The sequence below is a fragment of the Macaca fascicularis genome, chromosome 6 (genome assembly GCF_037993035.2).
Source record: "Macaca fascicularis isolate 582-1 chromosome 6, T2T-MFA8v1.1".
In the NCBI taxonomy this organism is placed as follows: domain Eukaryota; kingdom Metazoa; phylum Chordata; class Mammalia; order Primates; family Cercopithecidae; genus Macaca; species Macaca fascicularis.
In genome coordinates, this window is record NC_088380.1 from 130,759,084 (window position 1) to 130,779,896 (window position 20,813).

Below are 20,813 nucleotides of genomic sequence, written 5' to 3' on the forward strand. Positions count from 1 at the left end.
TCCCAAAACATCATTAACCAGTCCTTTTTGGGTACAATTGTAAAGTAGAAACCTTTTAGAATGTACTATATCCAACAACTTTATCTACAAAAATATCATGGTAAATAACCAAATGTTTAGCTAAAGAAAAGTATATCACATGTATATAGAAAATTCTCCTTATTTAGTATTCTGGGAACCCCTTCCACTACCATCACCAAAAGAGGAAGTGACCTTAATTTGGCATAAGTAGTTCTTAGTTAACTGACATTGGCTTCTAGAGATGGCCACATGTCTGTTAAGAATTCATGAACTATCTGATAGATGAAAATGTTCTAAAATATTCTTGGGAACTATATATCAAGTTCACTAGTAGGAAGTTTCTTTACTTTTTTAAATGTAGACTTGGGACTTCACCTGTTTCTTTTTCATTTTCTGGCACCTTCCAATCATTCATGACTTTTCAAACGTTGTTTGATTCTGAGATCACACCTGCATGATTCTTCTATAACATGGACCCATGTTCATGGGATCTGGAATTATTTCAATTAGTGACTCTCTCCTCAACTAAACTGAGCTGAAATTCCCTCTTTAAATTGTTCTGTCCTTTCATAAAATGTCAAACCTTTGCAGTGCACTGCATGTGTTCCATATATACTAGATGCTAGATTCTCGAGATAATGATGTCACATGTACCAATGAGGAGTTGCAATCTAACATGGGAAAAAATATGTATACAGCTAACCATAATGCAATAAGAAAAAGCTCATAATAGAGATAAGTCAATGGGCCAAGAACAGGAAAAAGGAAAGGGTAATTAATAGGAAGACCACTTTGTATCTCAGTTTCTTAATCAGCAAAACAGTAATAATGGGCATCTTTCCTGGGAATTAAATTAGATGTTTTCAAGTACTTATGACAATGCTTTCTATATAAAAAGAGCTTAATAAATGTCAGCTCTTATTATTAGTCTGGATTCTTGGTATATTAAGAAGCATCAAAGGACTGAATAATTGGAAATTCTTTATATTCTTTGCCCATCCATAGGACCCATGTATGGATGGGTAAATTTGGAATCCACTTTAGGAAAACTTTCTACAATTTAATATTATTCAAAATGCTAAGAGTAAAATGATTCACTCCTTCTCATGCATACAACTCAAGTAGATGCTGAATGATCAGCTGTTATGGTTTTGTGCATTCAGTTACAGGCTGGATTAGCTCTAGAATGACAAAGATGTCACTTCAGATCAGTTGATATTGGCTAACTGAAATACTATGAATGTGAAACTGTGCTTGGCTCGGTGGAAAACAGTAGTGAACAACTAGCCATTTTATTCTTGAGAACAGGAGGGGAGGTGATGGCATCAATGTCATTTAATTGCTGACCCTGGACTGATGTTTTCTACTAGAAAGGAGCCTGGCAGAAGACCTGCCCAGTTAGCTGTGGGGTGCAGCCAACAGTGTCTGCTTTGAGGTTTGTCTGGGCATTCCAGGGTACTACACTGTTCAAGCAGTGTTCACGTAGCTGTTAGTACCACAAGTATAAGAAGTAACAGAGTTTCCCAAGGTATCCAGAAAGTCAATGCTCAAATGCTAGGCAGAAAGGTAGTGAGCATCTTGGTTATTTTCCTATTACAAAATTTGTTCACTCACGAAACAATTACTGGGCCACATCATTTTAGGAATTGGCCATAGAATAAAGAATAAGAAAAATAAGGCCCATATATTCATGATACAGTCATCCCTCAGTATCCTTGGGGGATTGATTCCAGGACACCCGTACTGTAGCAGACACCAAAGTCAGTGGATGCTCAAGTTCACTATATAAAATGACATTGTATTTACATATAACATACACACATCTTCCTGTATACTATGAATCATCTCTATATTACTTGTAAATACCTAATACAATGCCTATATATCACTTCATTTTCATGAATCATGAAAATGTACTTGATGTATGGCAAATTCTAGTTTTGCTTTTTTGGAACTTTGTGGGATTATTTTTTCCCCAAATATCTTAGATCCATGGTTGGTTGAATTCATGGATTCAGGTAGGAATGGCTGACTAAATTTACATTTAGTTGGAGGAAGACAGTAAAAAAATAAATAATCAAACAAGGAGGTATAAAGAAATGCTTAAGTACAATAAAGAAAATATAACCAAGTGACCTGAAATATAGTGATAACGCTATTGGGGTGAGGTTCAAAGATTCCACTATCCAGGGATAAGAATGACAAATACAAAGCATGAAGCTGAGACGTCTGGTGAGATATTGGGGAAAAGGTAGGAATACAGGTAGAATCTTAGATCTATGACCACAAGTAGATGAGGGACTCGGCAACTTAGGCAAAAGAAGAACACTTAACAGAACTGGGGTTAGAAGAAGCAACATGTTCACCACTGAGCATAGGATGAAACTAATTGCAATGGAAGAATTTAAAGGTCAACATCAGAGCATCAAATGGCATTAAAGGAGTAGGCAGAGTAGGCCAACAAAAGTTCCTTCTCCAAAGGGTTGTAGTTTAACTTTCTGCTCCAGTTAAGATTGATCTGGGGTATGGATATTCTTACTGCTGGGCCAGACGAATGAAGATCAGGAGATGTAGCCTGGCATTTTACATCTATTGGGTCCCATGATTCTATTCTGAAGACTCAGATTTGAATGAGCCACACCACATTTACAGTCATAACTCAGCTGGGTTTTCTTTTTTTCTTTCTTTCTTTTTTTTTTGAGACAGAGTCTTACTCTGTCACTCAGGCTGGAGTGCAGTGGTGCAATCATGGCTCACTGCAGCCTCAACCTCTTGGGCTCAAGCAATTCTTCCACCTCAGTCTCCTGAGTAGCTGGGACTACAGATGTATACCACCATACTCTGCTAATTTTTTTTAGAATTTTGTAGAGACAGTGTCTCCCTATGTTGCTCAGGCTGGTCTTGAATTCCTGGGCTTAAGGGATCCTCCCACCTTAACCTCCCAAAGTATTGGGATTATAAGCATGAGCCACTTCAAATTGGCCTCAGCTGGATATTCTAATTGTACATTCAATCCTGACTTCCCTTGATTCGGTTCCTGGGCTGGTATAAGAAACGCAATTCCCTGCATCAGCTGCAGGAGAATACCATAAATGACAGTTTGGCTGGGCAGATGTTTGACAAGAGATGACGCATTTTCTTTTGATGCAAAACCTTTATTTTTTCAATCCTGCTAAGTTAGCAGCCATAAGTAATATTTTTATAAAGTCTCTAGATATTGTATCTCCTGTTAAAAAACAGATGGTCAAAAATAACTTTTCTCCATGTAAGTGTCCTGGAAAATTCTAAATTTTCCAAATGGTGAGAGATAATACTTACAAAAATTTAAATATTTTAATTAACGTATATCATATATACTATTGACTTGGGAATATTATTTCAATCCAAAAACTCTGACTAGAGATTGGGGCAGTAAGATAATAAGTTAACTTTTTTTTTTTTTTTGAGACAGAATCTTGCTTTGTTGCCCTGGTTGGGATTTAATGGCAGGATCTCAGCTCACTGCAACCTCTGCATCCCAGGTTCAAGTGATTCTCCTGCCTCAGCCTCCCAAGTAGCTGGAATTACAGGTACACACCACCACGCCTGGCTAATTTTTGTATTTTTAGTAGAGATGGGGTTTCACCATGTTGGCCAGGTTGGTCTTGAACTCCTGACCTGAAGTAATCCGCCTCCCCCTCAGCCTCCCAAAGTGCTGGGATTATAGGTGTGAGCCACCACGCATGACCAATAAGTTAACTTCTAAAGGATTCTATAGTACAACCCTTTGGGTTCATCTGTAAACAGTCCAAGAAAAAAAATAGCAAAATAAAATGAAATAATGGATTAAGCACAAGTTAAAATCTGTTTGTGGTATGTCTCCACCCATCTCTATTTTAGAGTGAATTACAATGGAAAAAGAATTTTCACAGACCAGCTGTCTCACAGTCTAGCCATGAAAGAAAGTGTGGTTCTGAAACTTTGGGAGTCCTGTCTAGGAAATTGTTTTAAGGGTCAGTTCTATCAATACCCTACAGAAGGAGAAGGAGACAGAGGCTCTTTTATTGAAGTACAGAATAAAATAGAAAACATGTAAAATTCACTTGGCCAAAAACTTGATTGAGCTTAATACTTTATACCAAGTGTTGGTTTGAAACATTCATACTTATAATATTTGCTCAAAGTTTATTTTCTAATTTCAACAACCACTTCTTTCTTATTTACTTACTGGACATTATATTCTGTTATGTTCTATGAAGGATAAAAAGGCAAAACTCATCCCAGTCCTGAAAAGGCCCTTTGCGTAGGTGCCATGCTCTATAGTATAGGACATACTTGGTGCCAGCAACCAAGGTGGGTGTTAAAGCCTCAGGTGCATGGAGAAGCTTTAACTTCCACATTATCTCCACCAATCACCAAAACCTGCCCCGAAAACCCACAATGTGAGTAAAGGTAGCATGCTTGCTATGCAAATACAGTTTGAATACATTCCCTTGTCCTCTCTTCAGAACTTTGGCATCTGTATGCCCCTACTTGTCGAAATTCTAGACCCTTCAACATCTAAGCTGAGGATCATTTACTGCATAGCAGAGAAAAGGTTAGAAATAAAAGGCATGAATAACAGGTAGGAAAGCCTCAGAGAGGAAGTATGACTTGAGTATTACTCTGTGGCTCTATTGGATTTCCACAAACAGGGATGAGGGCAGGCTGAAAAACCATCAAGAGCAGAGGTTTGGGTGGACAGTAAAGAGTAAGGAGAACAAGCGGGAAGAATCAGGAAGATCAGTATGACTCAAAATTTGGCGTGACCTCTGGGGCACACCTCACATTATACCTGAAGTGGAGTTGTACTCCAGAAAACCCTCCAAAGCTTAGGGTACCTGGTAGGAAGAAAGATGGAGTGAAAAATTAACATTAGAAATGTGAAAAGGGTCAGGACTTGGAATTCCTGATTGTCTGACCTAGAAGTATAAAGAATATTCTGTGTACATTTGGCTACTACTAAAGATTTGATCTATACATTTATACAATAGCTATTGAAAGTATGTGGTTTGATGTCTCAAGGAGGGACTGAGAGAGAGGAATGATCAGGATATCTACACTGTTTATTTTGTCCCAGTGAAATTTCATTACAACCTCAACTAGAACATTCATGATGGGGCAGAAAATGGAGAAAATGTAAGAGCAGAAAAGAGGATGAATCCATGAAATTCTGCAACTTAATGAGTTTGGAAAGAGATTATGATCTGATGTTTTTGAATCTTGGAAGTCATTTGGCAATGTGGTACATACATAAAGAAAAACATATTTTGGTGCAAGAGTTGGATATCCATGAAGGAGTTAAGATGACTGATTAGGTTTAGGACACGTACTTTTAAATGACCTACAAGTAAATGTAACCCTCAGACAAACACTGATGAGGCTTTGAAATCAATATCAAGAAAGACTTTAGTTCAACCGCTTGTCTTTCGTTAACTTCTCTTAGTGGTTTGGAGACCAAGTAAATACATCACATAAATGAGGTGCTGCTTGTCTCGGAAACATGTGTACTGATGTTCATCTCAGGAGCATCACACTTTAGGTTATGACAAGGTATAAATTCCATGACCAGAATTCCCAGCAATGTCTTCATCGTTGGTAGCCACTTCCCAGAGATCTAAGGGATGTGGGCGTTTCTAGTTCCCAGAGTCTCTGGGAGAATCCTTTCCATAGTTCCTCTGTCAGAATTAGACCATTAGCCAACCTGGCATCAAATCTCAACAGATCCAAGCAGAACTGCTCCTGAACTGAGTTCAAGGGCCTGCATAATACTCACTCTGGTCACTTTCAGTCTAAGAATAAATAAGCAGCAACCATTAAGTAGCAACATTAGCTAAAAACACAGAGCTCGTAAGAAATCCGAAGTAAGGTGAGGTCAAGGAACAGATGCATGGATTTGAATGCTTTATAGTCCCTTTAAACTTCTGAAAGGGGAAGGTGGTAACACAGAACAGTTTAACATTTGACCAACAATTGAATATCCACCATTTTTTAAAAAAATCAAAGTAATTATATGAATAGTCTCTGACTGTGGCACTGGTTTCTAATTTTTGCTTCAGGATAATTCACTGTTGCCTGTGCCTCAATTTTCTTGACTATGGATAATAATAGTGATTGCTCCCTCATGGGTTTACACCATGAGAGGAAAAATAAGATAAAAGTTTTTTTCTGAATAGAATGTATTCTGTAAGAGCTAAATAATGATAACATCCTCTCCAGTGTGTATGTATTGGTGAATGCTTTTTGACTTTGCTATCTTTCTTGGGGGACTATTCACAGAGACTTGTATATATGTGTCTTTTTCTATTGCTTCATTTGTCTTTCTCTTTCTACTGTAATAGCCCTGTCTCCAGTTCTCACTTCCACTGATATCAGAAAAATGTCTCCCTGTGGCTGTGTCCGCAGCTTCCTTCCTGCAGATCTCTCCATCTCTGTTAGTCCATCTTATTTAATTTCATGCTCTCTACAGACCTTCCCCTATTCTGTCATAGATCTTACTTTGAAAAATCTATTGTGCTTTTTAGGTTCTCTCCTCAACCCTCACTTGTCCACCTCTCTGACATCTCATTTTCTTTCACTGCTCTCCAATGTGCCTCACTCTGCCTTTATTTAATACTACAGAAAGAGTAAAGTGGGAAAGGGTGAGCTTATAAATTATAGAAAGAACCAATCTTTCCACTACTAAAATGGTCTTCTACTGATCTAATTTGTCAATATATTGTTTAGTACCTCACAAAATTGGACATGCACAATAGGTAGTAAAAATTGACCAAATTGGGAGACGTAAATTCCCTCTGATTGCAGACCCAAGAAGCGGAAATCCATATGCTGAAGTAGAAAAATATTGATGGAGGCACATTTGCTTAAGGGCTTAAAATTATATTACTGACATTTCAAAAAGTATTGGGTCCCAACTCCCCAGGTAAGTTTTGGAGGATATAGCAATGTGATTACAATAAGAAATGAAATCTTTAAATACCCCTATCTATATGCTTGTCCTTGTAAATGTCTACTGTGTATTATATGAATGTTGGAGAGATGTATAGGCATTTAGAAGGACCATGTAAACTAAATGTTTTGCAACTTAACATGATACAGACATGAGGTTTGGAAATGAGTATTTACCAAAAAGACAAAGAAGCTCACCACAGGAGTTGCTGGAAATACAGTTATTCTGGGTGTACTGGATGTCCCTTATTTATGCTGCATTCTTAAGATGCAAATAGGGGTCTTTCACATAAAACATATTTTGGCTAGCTTTTTGAGATTGTGAATGCCTTTTCAATAACAAGTTATCAATAAGAAGTTCTAAAATGTTATGATCAGATCATCACCACAGCTGTAACTTTAACTGACATGTTCTATTTTAGGCTGATTATCCACACAAACTAGTTTACCATTTTAAGTGACTTTTAAAGCCACAGATTATTTAAAATGCACACAATAACAACAAAAACAAAGTAAACTATTTCACAATGGCTTGTCAGTAGACACCTAACCTGCATCTTTCTTCCAGTCTTTACTTTTCTCCTTATTGCTTCCTTTTTATTTCCTTTTGTATTAGTTCATTTTCACACTGCTATTAAAAAAAATAAAAAATTAAAAAATAAACTGAGACTGGGTAATTTATTAAGAAAAGAGGTTTAATTGACTCAAAGTTCCACGTGTCTGGAGAGGCCTCAGGAAACTTACACTCATGGCAGACAGCAAAAAAAAAAGCAAACAATTTCCTACATGGCAGTAGGAGAGACAGAAAGTGAGGGGGGGAACTGCCAAAAACTTTTAAGCCATGAGATCTCGTGAGAACTCCCTCACTACCACAAGGACAGCATGGAGGAAATTGACCCCATGACCCAATCACCTCCCACTAGGTCCCTCCCTCAACACATGAGATTACAATTTGACATGAGGGGTGGGGACCCAGAGCCAAACGCCATATCACCTTTCCTCTTCCCATTATTTTACAGTTTCCTGATAAACTTTAACTACATTGACTAATTTGTGGTTCAAATTTATAATTGGTAATAGTGTTTTCTAACTCTGTGTTTTTATATACTTTCTTCCCATTCATTACAACAAATCAATGACTTATAAAATTCAGCAGGCTTTTGGCATGAGTTTTTCTGTTCCCACTAGACACTAAAATATGACCCTTGAAATGACATCGTTAGGTCACCCGGAAGCAATCAGATTGATGAAAACCAGAGAAGCCCTTACTGTTTTTTGTTTTTTGTTTTTTTTTTTTTTAAAAAAAAGGTATATGAGGAAAATAAAGAAATAAAGGAGTACTTCTTGGGAAAATGAAGAGGCAAAAGTATCATATAGTAAATTATTCTTCCAAGTGTTCATTTTATTTTGTGTAATTTCCCTGAGCTTTAGGTTCTTGAAGACTGAGAACATAATATAAGAAGAAACTGGGCTCTAGTAGAGATAAGATGAAATGTACATTCATGACTCCTATATATAATAAAAGCCCTTTCTGGGCAAAATGAAGACTGTCATCAGTTATAGATGCACATGTGTGGATGAGATATATATATGTATATATGTATATCTGTATGTATGTCTTACTGGGTGATTTTTATGCACCTTGCCTTTTCCACTACTTGATTAAAAGACTAGGCATTTCCCCTTGAGATTTGTTCCTCCACCTAATGTGCTGTAATTGCCAAAGTGCTTGATACAGCAGCAATGAGCACTATTCTGTAATAAATTTGGGTCACTGCAGGGTTCATCATGTAGTCCTTGGCAAGAGGAGATAAAGCACTGGTTAGTGCCCCTCTCGCTTTTAGCTGCAGTGTCACTGGTTCTCCTGCCTAATTATATTAATAGAGCTAAATGTATGCAAATTGTGCCTGTCCTAGGTCTTTCCCTTCCCACTGTCTCCATAATATTTCATCTCTAGAACACATTTCTTACAACATTTCTGACTCACATTAGAGTCAGAGGTGTGGAAGTGTGAGCTGCCAAGAAAAAGACAATTCCTTTTTTTTTTTTTTTGCATCATCCTCTTCACTTTCCTCTGTTTCCTCAAATCAATATTTTAAAAATCTTTTAGTTCACACAAATTCTCTCATCTATTTCTCTGACGGAAAATCAAATAGAACTTGTATAGGCTTTTCTAAAGTGATGATTCCTATAGCTAAGTATTCGAATGAACTTAGTGCTTTTCTTTAGAGAAATTTTTTTTGCTTGCTTCATTACCCTTACACTTCAGAGTTTTTATTTGCAGATTGTAGTTCACAGGAATTAATTTCTGATGCCTCTAAACACATTTTACAGGGCTACTGGCAAGATTTAACCCTTTGCTTTCAAGTCTGCACATCTTTCCCGTCATCTCTTTCCAGACCCTTCTATAACCGCACCCATATCATGCTCTCTTTTTCTCCCCCAACCCTGCCCTGAAAAATCCAACATCTATTCTCAAATTTGGCTCAGTGAAACTTTTAAAAATTATTACTTTAATAGAATTTTGGGCAGGAGGATTCAATAAAAGGAATTCATGCGATAGAGCCAAAATAAGTATTAGAAATATTACAGAGATCGAATGGTTTCTTTTTAACTCCAGTGCACATATTTAAATCAGTGAACTGTATGCAGTAGTTTTCAGACTGACACCTGAGACATGCATTTTGCTTTTGAAGATCTTTGCCTTAAAACACTTTTGAAGCATTTAATAAGTGAGTTAGGACTGTGTAAATCTTGTTAAAGCAAGTGAACATGAAATGCACAGCTGAAAAGGCAGCCTGTTAACGCTTGGAGGGAAATGAGTGTCCTTATTCTGCTCTTACATCAGTATCAGGGGTGAAGCTGGAATGTTCACTTTTACCTTGCCTCGTAATGATAAAAGTTCTCTACCTTTTGAAGCGATAAGACTGTACCATAAACAGATACCTTGCTTGCTGTTTTTTTATTATTTATCTTGACAAGGCTTTTATTTTTACTTTTTGACTTTGCTTTTCACAGAGCATCACGAGCTTTCTTAATCCTGTGTAAATGTAGAGAATAGCCTTCCCCAGCTGTGACCAGTAACATAGAAATCCTCGCGAATCGGACTTGTCATGCAATAGTAAATCCCTCAAGATTAAGGGAGAGCCTGAAAAAGCAGATGACCACCCCAAGTGCTTTGTCATCAACAGTAAGAGGAAAATATCCCAGGGATGTAGGTACCTGAGAAACCAAGAATGAGATGCCTGGGATATATGGAAATTTTTTGTGTGATACCAGAGAACCAAGTTCCTCAAATCCTATGTGCCACCATATCTTCCCACAGACAAAAAACAAAAAAATCACTTGGGTCTTCATCCCAATTCGCACCAAATATTCTGAAAAGAGCACAAATAAGCAACAATTTTCTGTGAGCATATAATTATAATTTTTGATAACCGACCATAGATTTTACAGACAATTAACCTCTTATTTATAGTTGACTTTGAGCCTCTCTGGATCTTATTTTTCTCCTCTGTATTATGGGACAATATTTATCTTGCATGGTTGCTGAGAGAATTAAATGAACTCTAACATCCCTAAAGCACCTGGCACAGGGGACCAACTCAACAAATTTCAAGTCCCTATCATTCCCACTCTGAAGTATAAAAAGCATGTCTCATTATGCAGAGAAAATGCATTTTAATAATCTTGACAATAGACTTCAAAGTGTATTAAACATAGTCCACATTCAACCTATTATAAACTCTTAGAGCACTTATTACAGTGAATCCTATTGTACTTCCTTTCTTTTTTTCCTCCCCAAAGAATAGTGGAGTCATTTATTTTCTTACAGGAGCACTGTGGATGTCTTTGTAAGTCTGATAGCATTATCTGACAAATAATCAATGTCTGGCTGTAACCCGAGGGCCTCCAGAGCTAGAGGACATTACTCAGCATGGTATCATGGAGAAGGAGGCAAATCCAGCATAAATTGTTTTCTGTGCTGAAATTATCAAGTGATTTTTGCCCAGGACTTTCCATCATAACACTTCCTACAGGATTAGATTTGAAGCTCAGAATTAGTTTGATTATTCATCATGTCATCCTTTGTATCTCGACAGCTTTTCTTTCACAAACTTATTACAGCAAAAGCCCAGCTGAGTGTTTCCCGACATGTATCGGTAAAGTGACAGAATAGCTCTATGTCTTTATGCTCTTCATCTTGCAGAGAGGTTAAAGTGACCTTTTAACAGACCCACAATAAAATTGGAATATGAAAAGAGTGTGAGGCCCAGGTATAAAACACTCTCCAACCTAGCTGACATAAATACTAATAGGATGGAATAATTTGAGTGGACAGAGGAAAAATAAATCAAATTCGCTCACACTTAAATGTATAAAACTATTGTAGAGACACAGAGCATGACTAAAGGTCTGATTTATTTCTGGCAAAGCCCAGTAAAATTGAAATACCTAATACCATATTCCAAACCACCTTCAGAAAGGCATGTGTTTAGAAATTCTTTCTTGCTTCCAAAATGTGTTCTTTCTCTGTTATCTGCCAAAGGGGAAGCATGAAGCATACAGACTGATTAGAAAAATTCACTAGTGTATCTTTTGGAAGTGTAAAAAGTGAACATATAATTTACATATACTATACAGTCTTGTGTTATAAATACATGACGCCTTCTCATCTCAACTACCTGACTTTACATAACATACTGCAAATAGAAATCTGGGGATAGGCCAAACATTTTTTAAACTTGAAAGTGAATTGAACATAAGAATCAGCTCTTTTCTACCTTGTATACATAAGCATATAATTGTGAAAATCTAGGGTGTTTTGGTGACTACAGCCAGTTTTGTTATTTTGAAGGATCTGCAAAATCAGAGTCATTGTTGAAGTGAGAACTGAAAATTACAATGGGTCCTCCCTACTGAGATACAATAGAGAACAGAAGAAGAGTGGGGAAAGAAAAGTTCAGGGCCATACTGAGGTCACGGGAGTTTCCTGAGAGATTGTAATTATTAAGAATAACCACACCAGAAATGATGTTTGCACTTACAAGGGTATCCTGGACAACAGGGTTAAGAATTTGAGACCTTGACCTAGGAGATAGAGATTTGTAAAGTGAGCTACTCTTGGAATATTAACTTGATAAATTAGGTTCTAAATTCCTACTCTCTCATCTCTTTGAGCCATGCAAAAGAGACTGAAGTCCAAAGCCCCCTGAATGCAAGCTCCGATCTATAGACTTTTCATGAGAAAGTCCGCAGTCTCAATTCGAGACAAAGCCTGATCTCAGGGCAGCCAGCCTTCAGCAAATAATCTTGGCATTTTAAGTGGTGTTTAAAATGTTCTATACCATTAAAACTCTTTTGATGTTTAAATCTAAGAGCATTCTAAAGAACATGGCAATAATGAACCCAAGCTGCACACCAAATTCTAGGTAACATAAGAAGCTCTTTGAAACATCTTCAATTCAAATTCTAACACAGAGTGTCCAGAAGAAACCACAAAAACAAGAAAGCTTGTTTCTAATTTACATTTGGAAAATGATGAATATGAAATTTTTAAATGGCATTGTAAAATCTCTCTTAACTTTGGGAATGAATAAAATGGTGATTATTTAACAAAGATGTAATCTCAAGTGACTTATGTCAAGAAGCCCATCTACCATGATTTGTCCAAGCAATAAGCATTTATTAAGCATCTACTATAAACATTTATTGAGCATCTAACATCACATCTGAAGCAAAACTACATAAGGTTGCTCTTGTGAGGAGCAGCACAATCACAAATCAATGACTGCAATTCGGTTTCTCCCTCATAGCTTTTTAAGTCTCATATTTGAATTTGTTTTCAGTCTTCTCTGTCCACAGCATCTTTATATACAACCCATGTTCCCCCTAAGGCAGACACACAGCTCTCTCCTTGTGTTCCTCAGCTCTGCCGCTCTACAAATGTGCCTACCTCTTTGAGGTGCTCCCAGAGGCTTCCAACATAAATTGTGTGCATGCCACATACCACATAGCCTGTGCTTTAACTGGCCATCACAAGTACACCTTTCTAATTCGGTGAAAATTCATTCCGTAGTCCCATGTGTGACATAGTATCAAAGAGAGAGAAGATAATATTTTAGTTTATGGATGTCTCCCATAAGGGTGATCATATTTGACATCTATGCATTGCTTATGTCTTTCTCCCAAATGCAGAGCAAAGTGAGATCAGGAATGCTTTAAAGTGATTCCTGGAGCAGTTAATCAGCGAGAAGAATAAGTAGGTTATCAACCCAAATATGAGCATTACCTGGTTCATTTTGTAAAAATACAAATGCTCAGATACTGTCTCTGGAGATCTGGATTCAGTAAGTTTAGGGGTGAAGACTATCTGATTCTTTCTACTCTCTAGTAATATTGGTGTATAGTAAGGGCTGAGAAAACCAAGATAGGAGAATTTTTTAAGTTCCATCAAAACTAATAATTTATAGCTCCATGCTGTGTGTGGTTAGATACTGGAGCCACCTGGACAGAAAGCTTTGATGGAGGGCAGGAAAGAAGGGAAATGAAACACACAAAACATGGAGTTTGACACCAGCGGAGCAGACCCCACTGAACTCTACGGCAGGGTTTCCTGGGTTTCTAGATGAGTGGAAAGGAGTCACCAGCTGCTTCTGATGGTGTTAAAAGACATAACAAAATAAATGCGTGCATAGCATATAGGGGTAGAAGAGTGTCTGAAGATTAATTCTGAGCACTCGATCATTTTGTTTAGGGCCTTTGTTGCCCATCTATCACTAAAATGATAGCAGAATAAGGTGAACATGCATGATATGGTTGCTACAAACTGGATCTGCTCTGAGGAAACTTGATTCTGATTCAGAACTTTTTGACATTTGCAGGTTTTGACAGAAAAGACTATGGACTCTGGCAGCGGCTCTGGGGTGACTTCACTGTTTTTTTTTTTTTTTTTTTTTTTTGAGACAGAGTCTCGCTCTGTCACCCAGTCTGGAGTGCGGAAGCTCATTGCAAGCTCTGCCTCCTGGGTTCACACTGTTCTGCCTCAGCGCCCCCAGTAGCTGGGACTACAGGCGCCTGCCACCATGCCCAGTTAAATTTTTTTGTTTTGTTTTAGTAGAGATGGGGTTTCACCGTGTTAGCCAGGATGGTTTCGATCTCCTGACCTTGTGATCTACCCACCTCGGCCTCCCAAAGTGCTGGGACTACAGGCGTGAGCCACCAGGCCGGGCCGACTTCACTCTTTATATAGTTGTTGGTTGCAGTGAGGGCCATATGTGTTCTGCATTGTCCAGCAAATGTGATTAGAGACTGTGGACCCATCTTTCACTGAGAAAATGACATCCAGAAGCATTCATTTCCAAGCAGCACACATTGCCTTGATGGCCATGCTGGCAAGGGGCTGTTGATGTCCCCTCTCCACCCACTGGGCCCCAAGGTGAACATCTCCATGAAGCAGAGTAGGCACAGTGCAAGGGCCCACAATAGTGTTGAAGTTCATAAAAATGTTTTAGCTTCCTTTGAAATCTGGAAAAAATTAACTTTTAGGTCAAGAACATGTTAACCTATTCATCTTTGTACGAACGCAGTTATAAAATATAATTTTAATATGATTTTAGGAAGGAAGAGGTCCATGAGGGCAAAATTGGCTAGGACCCATGAAAGTCACAAGGTAGTCCTGATTGTCCTTAATCATGGCCAGCTATGTGATTTGTATGTTTTTTATGCAAAATGAAAAATGCAGGGCCTCTGTTCAAAACGTTATAAATTTCAAGGTGGTGATGGCAGAGCATTAAACCAAGCATGGGGCCCTCTGAGCATGGTACCCTGTGCAACCAGTCTTGAGCCAAGACCAGAGTCTTCACCTCTATTTTTGCCCCAACTTTCTGCATTTCCAATCCCTTTCTTCCTCCGTGTAACTCCTACCAAAATTAAATAACAATAGGACAAGAGTGTTGAAGAAAGACATTGGCTATTGTGGGCATTGGGTTGAGAAATTTTATTCCCTTTATGACTATTATTACTTTTATGATACTTTAGTTCCACCCTATTGTCGACCATCAGACAGACGATTTTTTTTTTCTTGTTAACCCACAAATATAACATTTAGTGACCTTGAAATTATGAGTGTTAAAGACTTCATACCTTATCTTAGCACATGTCATTGTCACCAGGTAAGGTCCCTGTTACTACTGCTTTGAAACAAACCACGGTTGGTAAAGGAACTTCTACTGTTAAACCTATCTCAACACAAAGTCGGCGTTATTTATTTATGATGTTACATGAATCATCTGCACTTTCCCTGATAAGCCCTAGGCTGTGTGTCTTTCATTTCAGCTGACATTTTGCTGCCATTTGCCAGGCTAAGTAACTACTGTGCAATCACTCTGAGCTGATGCATGGTCATTGTTTTGCACAAAATGGATTTTTAAGTCAGCTGAAAGGCTTTCTGAAGAATATAATTTGACAAAGTAAATTTTTGCTCATATAACAGAAATCAGCCAGGGCTGTACCAAATGTATTTTTTAAGATAGCTAAAAGGATTTCTGCAGAGAGTTTGACAAAGTATTTTACTTTTGTGCACGAAGCAAAAATTGATTAGTTTTGAACAAAAAGGGTTTCTCAGGGTGCTGAAAGGCTTTTCTCTGGAATTAAATATATTCTTTGGCTTGCAGGATAAGGTATTTGAAAGTAGTATCTTTGAGAAGACAAATAGTTATCAGTGGCATTTTTTTTTTTCCAGAAACAAGTTAAAAGAATCTACTTAAATGACATTTTCAACCTGGTTTGGCTCCAGATCTCTCACTGCTTACAGAAAGATGACCCATTTTCCAGTGTATGAAGCTTGTTGCATGATTCATTTGCTTGTTTGATCTTGCTCCTAAATTGATAGAATCACTGAGTAGACATTTCACTGAACACTTTTCCCCCTTCAGTTTAACTATACGAGACAAGAAATCTGAACAAATTGAAGGGCAAGGAGTTTTAACTTAAATTGTTTAGCTTCAGGGAAATTTTGCTGACAATTTTCCAATACCTCAAACAATGCTTCTATTTGAGGAGAGGAGGTGATTTGGAAACATGCAACTTATACAAAAACTGATTCCGTTTTTTCTAAAAGCATCAGTCTGCTGCCATGGAAAGTTTTAAAACTGGAAGATAAATGCAATGACCTACTTATCTAATGTGTTGTAAGAGGTGCGTGTGTGTGTGTGTGTGTGTGCACGCGCGTGTGTATGCACTCGTGGGTGTGTGTCTATGTGTTAGTCGGGGGTGGTTGTGAGCAAGTATGTGGTGTGGCTATGACACCAATCAAATTTTTGGACAGTGATCCTTTTTAAAATAAAAGGATTGCTTTTAGGAGTAGGTGTAAAAATAATTTACAACCAAATGTCTTGAATTTTTAATGCATGTTTTACATTTTTTTATGCTGGTACAAAGTTTGAATTACGTTTTCCAGTTCAGTTTATACTCTCTGCCTAAGATCATGAGAGGGCACTGTCAAATCATCCTTTCCCCTCATTTTTGGTTACACTATTAAATTAAATATAAAGTCCAAATTTAAATGTTCTTCGTTAAGAATAAATTGCTAAAGGTTTAGAAATTATTCATACCTGAAATATACTATTACCTATTTTATATCTAGAAATTAAAAGCAGCTTATTTTTAAGAGTTTCGTTATTTAAAAAGATTGTATTCATACTATTGAAACAAGTTCTTGATTTATTTACATTAATGGACACAGAAGATTGAATATATGATCTTACTGTTGTCCTTGTTTCTAGTTCCAAGTCAAAGTAATTTAAGGTAAATAGAATCCTCTTTTCCACAGATGTTCCTTATCATTTTTTATTTTTTATTTCAATTTATTTTTTTAATTTTACGGGTACATAATAGGTGTATATATTTATAGAGTACATGAGATGTTTTGATACAGGGATGCAATGTGAAATAAGGAAACCATAAGGAATGGGCTGTCCATCCCCTCAAGCATTTATCCTCTTTGTCATGTTGTTTTCAGAGTAAAGACTTTTAAATAGAGAAAATGAGAGTTGGTGGGTAAGCTCTTTTCATTTTATCATTCACCAATGTGAGGAACACACTTCCACACACATGCTTACATACATATTGTTATTATGGCACTACCTCCCCTAAGACTCAACAGTAAACAATAAGCGCAATTATTTATTGACCAAAGTCTCTGACTTACTGTCAAAACCAAACAAAACAAAAGCAGGGCAAATCTACAGAACATTGATTACTAACCTGTTTTTAAAAGGAGACGAACCCACATGTGCCATTTCACCTGATACCTTACTAATTTCACACCATGACTTAACTATATGGTAGTACAAGCAAGTTTATAAGAGCAGTGTTTCTAGTCCATGGCTTATCCAAAGAGACCATTCACTGTGAATGTCAAATTCAGCGGGCTGATACATGAACAAGTATGAGAGGGTAACCCTTGGCATGTGGTTCCAGGGTGTAGGGGTGATATGGTTAGGCTTTTTGTCCCTACGCAAACCTGAATTGTAATCCCCAGGTGTTGAGGGAGAGACTTGGGGGGAGGTGACTGGATCATGGGGGCACAAGGTTCTCATGATAGTGAGTGAGTTCTCATAAGATCTGATGGTTTAAAAGTATTCGGCAGCTCCCCACTTTCACTCTGTCTCTCCTGCTGCCATGTAAGAAGGTGCTTGCTTCTCCTTCATTTTCTGCCATGACTGTAAGTTTCCAGAGGCTTCCCCAGCCATGCAGAACTGTGAGTCTATTAAACCAGTTTTTTTAATAAATTACCCCATCTTGGGTATTTCTTTATGGCAGTGTGAAAATGAACTAATACAGTAAATTGATACCTCAGAGAGTGGGGTACTGCTATAAAGATACTTGAAAATGTGGGAGTGACTTTGGAACTGGGTAAGAGGCAGAGTTTGGAACAGCTTGGAAAGCTCAGAAGAAGACAGGAAGATGTGGGAAAGTTTAGAACTTCCTAGACACTTGTTGAATGGTTTTGACGAAAATCCTGATAGTGATATCGACAATGAAGTCCAGGCTGAGGTGGTCTCAGATGGAGATGAACTTGTTGGGAACTGGAGCAAAAGTCACCCTTGCTATGCTTTAGCAAAGAGACTGATGGCATTTTGACCTGCCCTAGAGATATGTGGAAATTTGAACCTGAGAGAGATTATCTGAAATTGGAACTTTTTTTTTTTTTTTTTTGAGATGGAGTCTAGTGCTCTCTTACCCAGGCTGGAGAGCAGTGGTGCAATCTCAGCTCACTGCAACCTCTGCCTCCTGGATTCAAATCATTCTTCTGCCTCCCAAGTAGCTGGGACTACAGGTGCATGCCACCACACCTGGCTAGTTTTTTTTCTATTTTTGGTAGAAACAAGGTTTGACCATGTTGGCCAGGCTAGTCTCTAACTCCTGACCTCAAATGATCCACCCACCTCAGCCTTCCAAAGTGCTGGGATTACAGGCATGAGGCACCACACCCAATCTGGACCTTATGCTTTAAAGGGAATCAGAGCATAAAAGTTTGGAAAATTTGCATCCTGATGATGTGATAGAAAAGAAAAACCCATTTTCTGGAGAGAAATTCAAACCAGCTACAGAAATTTGCATAAGTAATGAGGAGTCAAATGTTAATCACCAAGAAAATGGGGAAACTGTCTCCAAGGCATGTCAGAGATCTTGGTGAAAGCCCCTTCCATTACAGGCCCAGAGGCCTAGGAAGAAAATATAGTTTGTAGGTCAGGCCCAGGGCCCTCCTGCTCTGTTCAACCTCAAGACTTGGTACAGTATGTCCCAGCTGCTTCAGCTCCAGCCATGGCTTAAAGGGGCCAAGGTACAGCTAGGGCTATTGCTTTAGAAGGTGCAAGCCCTAAGCTTTGGTGGCTTCCACATAGTGTTGGGCCTGTGAGTGCACAGAAGTCAAGAATTGAGGTTTGGGAGCTTCTGCCTAGATGTCAGAGTATGTATGGAAATGTTTGGATGCCCAGGCAGAAGTCTGCTGCAAGGGCAGAACCCTCATGGAGAACATCTGCTAGGGCAGTGTGGAAGGGAAATGTGGGATTGGATTCCCTACAGAGTCTCCACTGGGGCACTAACTGGTGGAGCTGTGAGAAGAGGGCCACCATCCTCCAGACCCAGAATGGTAGTTCCACCAACAGCTTGCATTGTGCACTTGGAAAATCCACAGACACTCAACACTAGCCCATTAAAACAGCCAGCAGGGGAGATGTACCCCACAAAGCCACCAAGGTAGAGCTGCCCAAGATCATGGGAGCCACCCCTTGTGTCAGCAAGACCTGGATGTGAGACATGGAGTCAAAGGATATCATTTTGGAGCTTTAAGATTTAATGACTGGCCTGTTGGATTTCGGACTTACATGGGGCCTGCAGCCCCTTTGTTTTGGCCAATTTATCCCTTTTGGAATGAGAATATTTACCCAATGCCTGTACCCTCATTTTATCTAGGAAGTAACTAACTTGCTTTTGCTTTTGCAGGCTCCTGGTTGAAAGGGACTTGTCTTATCTCAGATGAGACTTTAGATTTGGACTTTTGGGTTAATGTTGGAATGAGTTAAGATTTTGGGGGACTGTTGAGAAAGCATGATTAGTTTTGAAACGTGAAAAGACATGAGATTTGGGAGGGGCCAGGGGTGGAATAATATGGTTTGGCATTGTGTCCCCACCCAAATCACATTTTAAATTGTAATCCCCAGGTGTTGAAGGAGAGACCTAGTGGCAGGTGAATGGATCATGGATACAGATTCCCCCATGCTGTTCTTATGATAGTGAGTGAGTTCTCATGAGATCTGATGCTTTTATAAGTGTTTGAAAGTTCCTCCTTCACCTGCTCACACTCTCTTCTGCCACCTTGTGAAGAAGGTGCCTGCTTTCCCTTCCGCCATGATTGTAAGTTTCCTGAGGCCTCCCAGACATGTGGAACAATGAGTCAATTAAACCTCTTCCTTTATAAATTGCCCAGTCAAGTGTATTTCTTTATAGCAGTGTGAAAATGGACTAACATGGGGGTGGGGAGTTACTGCACCCTGGGGACAACAACAGAGTGACAATGACACACAACAGGCACAACCAGTTTGCTAAACTCCCTGAGACATTTGGCATGGGATACCAAGTGATTAGGTTCAAATGAATACTTGATGTTGTACTAATCGTGAAGATGAAGCAATAAGACCAACACTTCAAATTGAAAAGGCAAAAAATGTGCATATATCTTCAAATATTTCAGAAACAGAGCACTTAATGGCAACGTGAAAGCAAGAAAATTACAGTGTGGAAGCATGGGCCTTGTCCACTCAAATTCATAACTGTAAACTCAAATCACTTCTTTAAAAGCTATAGCTATAGCTTATAAGAGCTAGTAGTGAGTTAATAAGTCATATGATTTTTTTTTTTTTTTGGTGATAGTACACTCAAATGTGAGTGTGCATTCTCAGCATCACCTTTCAAAAAAAGTGACATATCTCATGATATGTTCTTAAATAAAATACACTTGATATCTCTACAAATGGGGCAAAGGAGAAGGAAATTCCAGTGATTCCAACAATTGAATTATCTGCTACTACTCTGCTAAGTCATCAAAATGTCAGCTAGAATCAGATTTAGCTTGATTTTAGGGGAAAAAAGTAACTGGATATTTTCTGCACCTGAGCATATTTGCAAATTCATACCCATTATACTTACATCACTATGTATCAGGCACTTACTAGGTCCCATGGTGAAAGAATTGAGACTCAGAGAAGTCAAGTAACTTGTCAGAGGCAGGTCTCAAATCCAGTTCTGTCTGAAGCCAAAAC